This window comes from Strongylocentrotus purpuratus, unplaced genomic scaffold, assembly GCF_000002235.5.
Source record: "Strongylocentrotus purpuratus isolate Spur 01 unplaced genomic scaffold, Spur_5.0 spur5_scaffold_18, whole genome shotgun sequence".
Lineage (NCBI taxonomy): Eukaryota > Metazoa > Echinodermata > Echinoidea > Camarodonta > Strongylocentrotidae > Strongylocentrotus > Strongylocentrotus purpuratus.
The window spans coordinates 23,117,801-23,129,665 of NW_022145603.1; the positions used below are offsets into that span (position 1 = coordinate 23,117,801).

At 35.7% G+C, this 11,865-nt stretch overlaps 1 long non-coding RNA gene across 1 annotated transcript; it reads right to left on the minus strand.

Annotated features, from left to right (window-relative positions):
* Window positions 1-2,793: 2,793 nt before the first annotated feature.
* LOC115925508 lies at window positions 2,794-9,600 on the minus strand. The gene is made up of 3 exons (XR_004064758.1): window positions 9,493-9,600; window positions 5,873-5,904; window positions 2,794-4,557 (listed from the first exon to the last, which is right to left on the minus strand). It is a non-coding gene; the product is annotated as an uncharacterized LOC115925508 (long non-coding RNA).
* Window positions 9,601-11,865: the final 2,265 nt, after the last annotated feature.

The following is an 11,865-nucleotide window of genomic DNA, read 5'->3' on the forward strand; positions in this document are numbered from 1 at the left end:
TGATTTTCCGGTCTGTTCGATAATCAACTGTTGATTTGGAATACAATTTTCTGTCTTTTATTTTCTCCATCCATTTTGTCTTTCTTGATTTTACAGTAACCCAGTCATCAGCATCATCTTCAAATTCTTCATTTCTCAATTGTTCATAATCTGATTGAGATGGATTTTCTCTGTCTACAGGATCAGGTTTACATCTGTCACAGTCACTCATTTTCATGTCATCAATACATCGTTTTTCAGGCAACATACTGGATTTCTTTCCCCTCTTTGCATACCTCTTCTTTGATCTGGTATATTTCCTTCTGTCGTTCTTAGATGATTGGGGCAAGTCAGTACTGCAACAGTATTCATCACGTTCTTCATCAAGGACTTTGTATCTATTGAAATGAGAAGGGATGCATACTTTATCAAACATGCGATGAGCAATGTTGTTATTGCCACAAAATGAACAAATCCAGATCAATGTCAGGTCACTCAGTCTGTCTTCACAAGGGAATCCCATACATGTCACATGAAAATGCTTACTACAACAGTCACATCTTGCATCACTTTCATTTTCTTTGATTTCATTGTTACAGATACAGCATTCATTAAGCTCTGGGTTGGTCACCAATGCACAACTAGTCAGTATATTCATGATTTCATCAAGTGTTTTCTTAAATTCAATTGTATCCATCATGGTAAATTTTGCTTATATACTTGCAACAGTTCTGGTTAATAATTACAAGTCTACAATTAACGGTTCTGTAACTTTGATATATAATGTTCTGTATATATTCCTTACTCCAATAGTCTTTTATTTAAATATTCCTATTGTGAATTATGAAAAACTAATCCTTACTGATATTAAACTCTATGGTATTTCAATAGCCTAGCTTTATATACACTAGCTTGTACTGTGTTAAGGAGCTATAATGTTTTTGTCTCAAGATGGCGTTTTTTATTAAAATTATGAGTAGGTCATTAATAGCCTAAATGTATTGTAGGCCTATATAAGTTCCCAAATTGCTAATTTCTTTGTTACTCTCTCTCTGCAAACAGGTTCACTTTATATCCTGACCAAAATATCTTTCTTATTCTCTCTCAAATCAATCAACCTCACTTATATTTCTAAAACTATATATATATCCTGACCCAATCTTCTTTCTTACTCTCTCTGTAATCAAGCTTACTTTTATTTTTAAAATTCTGAACACTATATATCGAAGGATTTCTTTCCTTTTCTCTTTACAATCAACCACGCTCACTTTTCTAGGACTCTATATATTGACACAAATTGTTTGTGATTATGGTCTTATCAAGTTCTAGGAATTAGAGTTAAATTGCTTTCTCGCTATGGTTCTTCTTTTTATTTCAGTTTGCTTTTAATTCCTTTTAGAAACTGCCAATAATTTCTTTCTAATTTACAGTCATTATGTCTTCTAAAATGGCAATACAGTCTTTCAAACTTGCAATATTGCCTTCTTCACACTATTTTGTTCAATCTTCTTTATTCTTTGCTGTGTATTCGCTCTTTTTACTTTCCCAAGATTACTAATACTACTGTTTTGAATTCTAATAGAGGTCTTATCAAGTTCTAGGAATTAGAACTTTTTCTCTATTGTTCTTCTTTTTATTTCACTTTGCTTTTAATTCCTTCTGGAAACTGCCGAGAATTTTTTTCTAATTGACAGCAATTTTGTCTTCTAAAATCGTAATACAGTCCTTAAAACTTCCAATATTATCTTCAACGACTACTTTCCAATCTACTTTACTCTTTAAAATGTATACCTCTTTTTTTCTTTCCCAAGATTTACAATATTACTGCTTTCAACTGTAATTATGGTCTTATCAAGTTCCAGGAATTAGAATTAGATTCCTGTTCCTCTATTATTCTTCTTTTATTATTTCAGTTTACTTTTAATTCCTTCTAGAAACTGCTAATAATTTCTTTGTAATTGACAATAATTATGTCTTCTAAAATGGCAATACAGTCCTTCAAACTTCCAATATTTATCTTGAACGACTACTTTTCCAATCTACTTTACTCTTTAAAATGTATACCTCTTTTTTTCTTTCCCAAGATTTACAATATTACTGCTTTCAACTGTAAGTATGGTCTTATCAAGTTCCAGGAATTAGAGTTAGATTCCTTTCCCTCTATTGTTCTTCTTTTTATTTCAGTTTACTTTTAATTCCTTCTAGAAACTGCCAATAATTTCTTTATAATTGACAATAATTATGTCTTCTAAAAATGGCAATACAATCTTTAGAAATATTCTGTTCCAGTTTTGATTCGATTCAAGATTTCCAGATTCAAGTTTCATTCAGTATGTTTCAGATTCAAGGTTCAAGATAGTTCAAGTTCAAGTGCTAGTTCAAATACAAGTTCAAGTGCAAGTTCTTTGGAGAGTTCTTTGGAGAGTTCAAGATAGTTCAAAATAGTTCAAGATAGTTCAAATAGTTCAAGATAGTTCAAGATAGTTCAAGATAGTTCAAATAGTTCAAGATAGTTCAAGATAGTTCAAGTGCAAGTGCTAGTTCAAGTGCAAGTTCAAGTGTAAGTTCAAGTGCAAGTTCAAGTGTAAGTTCAAGTGCAAGTTCAAGTGCAAGTTCTTTGGAGAGTTCTTTGGAGAGTAAACCCTTGTGATGTAAACAGAATAGCAACACTCATTAACTGTCCAACAGTAAGAGCTCTATTCACCTCTGCCTCCTTGCTTCTGTCTCAGTAACTGTCCAACAGTAACAGCTCTATTCACCTCTTCCTCCTTGCTTGTCTCTCAATAACTGTCCAACAGTAACAACTCTATTTACCTCTGCCTCCTTGCTTCTCTCTCATTAACTGTCCAACAGTAAGAGTTCTATTCACCTCTGCCTCCTTGCTTCTGTGTCAGTAACTGTCCAACAATAAGAGTTCTATTTACCTCTGCCTTCTTGCTTCTCTCTCATTAACTGTCCAACAGTAAGAGTTCTATTCACCTCTGCCTCCTTGCTTCTGTGTCAGTAACTGTCCAACAGTAAGAGCTCTATTCACCTCTGCCTCCTTGCTTCTGTCTCAGTAACTGTCCAACAGTAACAGCTCTATTCACCTCTTCCTCCTTGCTTGTCTCTCAATAACTGTCCAACAGTAACAACTCTATTTACCTCTGCCTCCTTGCTTCTCTCTCATTAACTGTCCAACAGTAAGAGTTCTATTCACCTCTGCCTCCTTGCTTCTGTGTCAGTAACTGTCCAACAGTAAGAGCTCTATTCACCTCTTCCTCCTTGCTCGTCTCTAAATAACTGTCCAACAGTAACAACTCTATTTACCTCTGCCTCCTTGCTTCTCTCTAAATAACTGTCCAAGAGTAAGAGCTCTATTCACCTCTGCCTCCTTGCTTCTCTCTCATTAACTGTCCAACAGTAACAGCTCTATTCACCTCTTCCTCCTTGCTTCTCTCTAAATAACTGTCCAACAGTAAGAGCTCTATTCACCTCTGCCTCCTTGCTTCTGTCTCAGTAACTGTCCAACAGTAACAGCTCTATTCACCTCTTCCTCCTTGCTTGTCTCTAAATAACTGTCCAACAGTAACAACTCTATTTACCTCTGCCTCCTTGCTTCTCTCTAAATAACTGTCCAACAGTAAGAGCTCTATTCACCTCTGCCTCCTTGCTTCTGTCTCAGTAACTGTCCAACAGTAACAGCTCTATTCACCTCTTCCTCCTTGCTTGTCTCTCAATAACTGTCCAACAGTAACAACTCTATTTACCTCTGCCTCCTTGCTTCTCTCTCATTAACTGTCCAACAGTAAGAGTTCTATTCACCTCTGCCTCCTTGCTTCTGTGTCAGTAACTGTCCAACAATAAGAGTTCTATTTACCTCTGCCTTCTTGCTTCTCTCTCATTAACTGTCCAACAGTAAGAGTTCTATTCACCTCTGCCTCCTTGCTTCTGTGTCAGTAACTGTCCAACAGTAAGAGCTCTATTCACCTCTGCCTCCTTGCTTCTGTCTCAGTAACTGTCCAACAGTAACAGCTCTATTCACCTCTTCCTCCTTGCTTGTCTCTCAATAACTGTCCAACAGTAACAACTCTATTTACCTCTGCCTCCTTGCTTCTCTCTCATTAACTGTCCAACAGTAAGAGTTCTATTCACCTCTGCCTCCTTGCTTCTGTGTCAGTAACTGTCCAACAATAAGAGTTCTATTTACCTCTGCCTCCTTGCTTCTCTCTCATTAACTGTCCAACAGTAAGAGTTCTATTCACCTCTGCCTCCTTGCTTCTGTGTCAGTAACTGTCCAACAGTAAGAGCTCTATTCACCTCTTCCTCCTTGCTCGTCTCTAAATAACTGTCCAACAGTAACAACTCTATTTACCTCTGCCTCCTTGCTTCTCTCTAAATAACTGTCCAAGAGTAAGAGCTCTATTCACCTCTGCCTCCTTGCTTCTCTCTCAGTAAATGTTCAACAATAAGAGCTCTATTCACCTCTTCCTCCCTGCTTCCCTCTCACTAACTGTCCAACAGTAAGAGCTGAATTTACCTCTGCCTCCTTGCTTCTCTCTCAGTAACTGTCCAACAGTAAGAGTAGATCTATCAAATCTGAAATGGAAAGATTCAAACACCACATTACATCCCAAACTGCAACTTAGACTGAAATCAATAACTTTTGTAAGAACCAACAGTTCAGAAATAATGTTAATATCAATATTTTGTTTAGGTACAGTACTTCAATGCATTTTCATTTTAAGCTCTTTTCCTGTTTCAAATTGTACCATTTCTGTAATGACATTATCATGGGTGGTGGCACAACATAAATTTTTAACTGACCAATGTCTAAACCTCATCTACTTTGTGGATGACTTTTCAGTTTAAACAAGGCATTAGCGATGTTGTGTCTCGCCCACTTGTGAAAATAACTAGAATATCGCAATGTCCATTGCCATCTATAAGAATTGTAGGGCCTATCGCAAGCTGATTTTGAAATATCTGCCATAGAATGCAACATCCCATAAACTTTGAGAAGGGGTATTACATGATATGCTACTGTGTTTGTGTTTGTAGTGTAGCTGAGGTTGCAGGTAAACTTTAACGCTTGACCTCAAATGACTTTTGACCTCTCTATGTGCCAATGTTCAACCTGTGACTCCCACCCCCCCCCCCCCCCTCCACCCCACACTCCAGCAAAACATAGAGAGTCATAGACAGAAATAACCGTCTGGTGTGGGTCATTTCTTTAATCAAACTGACATTTGTTGATTAAAAGCACTAGAAATAAAAAAAGAAAAGAAAAAAACAATTGCATTTTATAAAAAACCAATATGAATATATTACAAAAATAAATACAAATAGTGAGCCCTCATTCAAGACCAGTTTTGGTCATGCGATTGCATTGCGAAAAAAACGTTGTGAAATCGATCACAAAAGGTTGATCATCTAGCATATACGGTAAGTATTGGTGTGTACTGAAAGGTTCTGGATCATCAAAATGATGAGAAATTTGACCCAGTCATGGTAAAGTTACAAGCACTGTACACAGAAAGATGTATATGGCACTATGCGACACATGCGCGATATCTATCCACTCCGGATAGATATAATAATTTACCAAATATATCAATTAGTATCAAAATTTGTATCATCAGGTATTAGTCAAAACATATTCTTTCACATGATTGTTAAAAAAAGGTACCATTTCATTTTTTGAGAGGGGGGCTTTTCCAAAACTGGTCTATACCTTTACTGACATAATTAAAAGTAACTTGGTAGTGTCAAAAAGTTATATAGAAAATTTCTTAAAGCCATAGCTTTCGTATTCTGCATTCAATTGTTCCCAATTATGCGGATCTGTTTCATTCCATCATAGCTTTAATTTAAAAACTACTTGACTTCAGCCTTTCTAAGCATATCAACTTACTTTCTGCAACTCTCTCTTCAACTCTCAGTAACCTAAAATACAAACAAAACAAAACAAAAAATTACATTTAATAAAATACCAATATCAATATATTACAATAAATACAAATAATGAGCCCTCATTCATAATGCTAAATGACATAAATAAAACAAGTCAACGCAAAGCATAGCATCCCCTCGCAGGGTATATACTGGGAAATCAAACTAAGGCCATGTTTTGATGCCATGTACTTTCATATCAAATTTGATTAAAATCCGTCAAACATTACTAAAGTTATCGATATCAGAAACCAGATTCGCATATTTAATGAGCTATGACCTTTGACCTACATACTCCGAAATTGAACTTATGCTGTGTTTTTATACCATGTACCTTCATATCGAATTTCATGAAAATCCATCAAATAATACTAAAGTTATCAAACAGAAACCAGATTCACATATTTAATGAGCTATGACCTTTGACCTACATACTGGGAAATCAAACTTAGGCCGTGTTTTGATGCCATGTACCTTCATATCAAATTTGATTAAAATCTGTCAAACATTACTAAAGTTATCGATTGGAAACCAGATTCGCATATTTAATGAGCTATGACCTTTGACCTACATACTCGGAAATTGAACTTATGCTGTGTTTTTATACTATGTACCTTCATATCGAATTTCATGAAAATCCATCAAATAATACTAAAGTTATCAAACAGAAACCAGATTCGCATATTTAATGAGCTATGACCTTTGACCTACATACTCCGAAACTGAACTTATGCTGTATTTTGATAGCATGTACCTTCCTATCAAATTTCATTAAAATCCGTCAAACATTACTAAAGTTATCGAATAGAAACCAGATTTGCACATTTAATGAACTATGACCTTTGACCTACATACTCCGAAACTGAACTTATGCTGTATTTTGATAGCATGTACCTTCATATCAAATTTGATTAAAATCTGTCAAACATTACTAAAGTTATCAATCGGAAACCAGATTCGCATATTTAATGAGCCATGACCTTTGACCTACATACTCCGAAATTGAACTTATGCCTCGTTTTTATACCCTGTACCTTCATATCGAATTTCATGAAAATCCATCAAATATTACTAAAGTTATCGAACAGAAACCAGATTCGCATATTTAATGAGCTATGACCTTTGACCTACATACTCCGAAACTGAACTTATGCTGTATTTTGATAGCATGTACCTTCATATCAAATTTGATTAAAATCTGTCAAACATTACTAAAGTTATCAATCGGAAACCAGATTCGCATATTTAATGAGCCATGACCTTTGACCTACATACTCGGAAATTGAACTTATGCCTCGTTTTTATACCCTGTACCTTCATATCGAATTTCATGAAAATCCATCAAATATTACTAAAGTTATCGAACAGAAACCAGATTCGCATATTTAATGAGCTATGACCTTTGACCTACATACTCTGAAATTGAACTTATGCGGTGTTTTTATACCATTTACCTTCATATCAAATTTCATTAAAATCCGTCAAACATTACTCTAAAGTTATTGGCCCGTATTCTGAAGTCGTGTCTAACTTAGCCACGTCTAAAGTTAAACAACTGTTTAGTTAGACACGACTTAGACAGGACTTAGACGCGAGGTCGTGTCTAAGTCCTGTTTAACTAAATTTCGTATTCTGAAGTCGTGTCTAAGTCTCGTCTAACTAAACAACTGTTTAAGTCCTGTCTAAGTGGTGTTTAACTAAACAACTGTTTAAGTTCTGCGCAAGTCGTGTTTAAATCTTAGTCACGACTTCTGGGCATGCCCAGTAGGCGTTAATTCTGACGAAAGACCCAATGCGCATGCGTGCGCGCACCGGATAAATAAATTAACGCGCACAGCTAGCTGTGCGCGTGCTGGTACCATGGTGATGTGATCGTGACGTAATGACTAGACTGCATGTACTTTGTGTACGTACGTACAGTACACGTACTGTACACTGAGATTGACAAACACACTACTTATCGGTGCCTTAGTGCTCGGAAGAACCACAAAAGAAACTTCTCCAACAGAATGGTTAGTTTATTATAGATTATGGAATTTCCAAGATGCAGAGCTGCCAACCTCCAGAACAGAAAATCAGTAATCACAAGGCTCAAAATCAGTAATTTGGGGTATAAATCAGTAATTTCTTATGCGGCGCTATGAATCTAAAAAAACGACACGCCAACACTGCGCGGACGCATGATTATCTGAAATTTTTGGTGATTTTACTCACACAAAGATGTTAAGTATTGAATTTCAGGTCATCACAACACAGTTTGTCATGAAAAATGGCTCCTATTCACAGCACTCGCTACGATAAATCATATTTAATTCATTAAAAAAAAAAAAAAAAAAAAAAAAAAAAAATCTTTTTTTTTTTTTTTTTTTAAAATCCGTAATTTGAGACAACATTCCGTAATGGTCGTTAATTTCCGTACCAATTACGGAAAATCCGTACTAGTTGGCAGCTCTGAAGATGTCACCAGTAGATAAGAATAGTTAATATTATCGAGGAAAAAAATTAGGCTACACGAGAAAAAATCCTGCAAAACGTATTTGAAATTTTGGAGAATGCACGTACCATCGTTCTCCCCCGCAAGTTCGGGGTCAGCAAGTACAGTGTACCGTCGACGTTGAAAAGCAGCAGAATCGCGCCCTTAAACAGGACTTAAACAACCCCTCGCAGTTGTCTAAAGTTAAACAGGACTTAGACAGGACTTCGTGTTTAACTTTATTTAAACACGACTTCAGAATACCAAAAAAGTTAGACACGACTTCGTGTCTAAAGTTAGACGGGACTTAAACAAGACTTAGACAACTGTTTAGTTAAACAGGAGTTAGACACGACTTCAGAATACGGGCCATTGATTTTAAACCAGATTTGTACTTATTAAGGCACACGGAAGGAAGGGCTTCGACAGCGAGCAGCATATTAATACAGGGGTCTAGATCCCCTCCTTCTTTGACTTTGGCGAGGGGATAAATATTATCCCATGACTTTTACAAGCCGATCGCCTGTCAGCTGTGACCTGTCTAATTATCAACTATCAAGATATTCATGATTGGAATTAGAAATTAATAGATCTAGACTAGATCTAGGTCTAGTCTAGATCTATGATCTAGGCCTATAGTCAGATATAGTATCTAGATCTAGTAGTAGGCCTAGATCCCTACCGACTTATGGTTTTTAATTTATAACACTGACTTAGATCTAGATCTAGAAACAGGTCTAGATCTAGACTAGGTCTACACTCTACAGTCTATTGGGAGAAATGAGTATGGTAAAACCGGTCACTCAAAGTCAAACTGAGTCAAAGATTTTCACTTTTTTGAAACACTTCCTTTTCGTTTTTCGTAGGGCTTCAAAATTCAATCACAATCACTCACTGAGCTGATATGATAACACGCAGACCCTATACTATAGGCCTACATGTATACGTGAGATGTATCGCATCTCAGACTTGATTTGTAAAACTACAAAGTCAATGCCTTTAAAAGTTTAAATACACTCACACACTTATGCGATAACGCAAAATCTCTAACAAACTAATAAGAAAGGATTCACGATAAAGTAATACAATAGCAACAACCGAATTCTTACCAAAACTAAGCTAGCAATCAGCACAACAACACAACTAAAACAGCAGTAGGCCTACTCAGCAACTCATATGACCATGATCATGAGTGTGCATGCAATTCGAATCGGCCAAAATCTTGGTCAGATTAAATTCGCCCTACAGACAATTCGCCCAGTATATTTCTCGCGCATATAATTTCTCACGAAATGCATGATTTTGCGTGTTATAAGGGAAAAGGAATGTCAAAACAATGGATATCTGATACCTTGTCGTTTAGGCCATGTAAAAAGAATATACATGTTTAGCGTCCCCGCCCGCTTCCTTTTTGGGGGCCGCCTCCTATTATTTTTTTTGATTTTTTTTTGATTTTTTTTTTTGATTTTTTTTTTTTGATTTTTTTTTGATTTTTATAGAAAAAAAAACATAAAATCTCGGCGGCCATCTTGAAAAGTAGCCCGACTGACAGGGAAAATGTACCGAGCGGCAATTTTGAGCGGCCATTTTCAAAGAAAAAAAGAAAGAAAAAGGGCCTCCTCCTTCCTATTTTTCCAAAAAACAGGACGCTAAACATGTTTTTTTTTTTTATTTGGCCTTATTCCATTGCTCCTAATTTTCTCTAGCTCTTTCCGTTGCCTAGCTTTGGCTAGCTTTGTATTCTTATTTCACGTACGTATACCTACCACCATTTCCTTATCCTCCCGCTATATCCTCTCTCCTTCCAAGACATGCGCATTTCTGATTCCTCGATCTTTCATCCCTCTGTCCAGCTCATGTATTTTTACATGACTATAACGGACCGTCTTCCTCTTTCCTTCTCTTTATTTATGTCTCACCATTTTTTATTTTGATGACGTCATCATAGTGAAAATTTCGATTAAATGCGACATGTCAGAATTTGCGTGTCATGCCTATCGAAGGTGACTTTTTCTGAAATCTGGATTCTACATTCCTGTCTTTTGCGAGCAATATCGCCATTATTTCTGCTTGGTTTTTGTTGATTTTTGAGTATGTTGTAGCTGAGACTATATGTTATCTAAATGTCCCCTCATTTTTTCAATCAGATGTCAGGATCGATCACGCTCATGATCATCATTATCATAATGATGATGATGATCATCATCATGGTCTGAAATCTGGATTCTACATTCCTGTCTTTGGCGAGCAATATCGCCATTATTTCTGCTTGGTTTTTGTTGATTTTTGAGTATATGTTGTAGCTGAGACTATATGTTATCTAAATGTCCCCTCATTTTTTCAATCAGATGTCAGAATCACGCTCATGAATAATCATCATCGATCACTATCATCATGATCATCATCAATATCATCATGATCATCATCATCATATGGTCTGACGATGATCATCATCAAAATCATCAGGATCATGATCATCATCATCAACATCATCATCATCATCATTAACATTATCATTATAATCATCATCATCATCATCACCATTACTATCAAGATCATCATCTTCATCATCATTATGATCATCATTGTTTACATGTACATGTCAATATAATTTCTCTATATGGGAGATGACTTTTTCTCAAATCTGGATTCTACATTCCGTTCTTTTGCGAGCAATATCGCTGTTATTTCCACTTGGTTTTTGTTGAATTTTAAGTATGTTGTTGCTGAAACTATATGCTATCTAAATGTCTCCCTCATTTTTTCAATCAGATGTCAGCATGATCATGATCATCATCAATATATCATCATCATAATCACTGGCGTCTCCAACAGTTTTTCTTCTTCCCTTTCTTTTTCTTTTTGACCTTTCACTGTACCATCTCCTTTGAATATTAACACGTACAATCGCAAATAATGTAATAAACAACCATATTTACTTTATTATTACCCTATTATCACTTGATCCATTACTTTTTGCGTGTAATCCTTATGGGAGATGACTTTTTCTCAAATCTGGATTCTACATTCTTGTCTTTTGCAAGCAATATCGCCGTTATTTCGGCTTGATTTTTGTTGATTTTTTAGTATGTTGTAGCTGAGACTTATACTATCTAAATGTTCTCTCATTTTTTTCAGTCTGATGTCATCATGGTCTGTTGATAATCATAACATCATCATGATCATGATCATCATCATCATCGTCATCACCATTACTATCAAGATCATCATCATCATGATCATCATGATGATCATCATTGTTTACATGTTTATATAACTTGAAGGCAGACCACCTTATTCGTCTTCGTGACGAATTAAATTCTAGTATTTTAATTGAATTTGTACAAAAACACAATTCAATTAAAATAAATTTGTGACCACTCTTTTGTGTGCACGATTACTCAAAATTGAACCGTCCAATTTCTTTCAAATTTAACACAGTTATAGGTCATCATCTTAAGACGCGACAGGAACATTTTCAA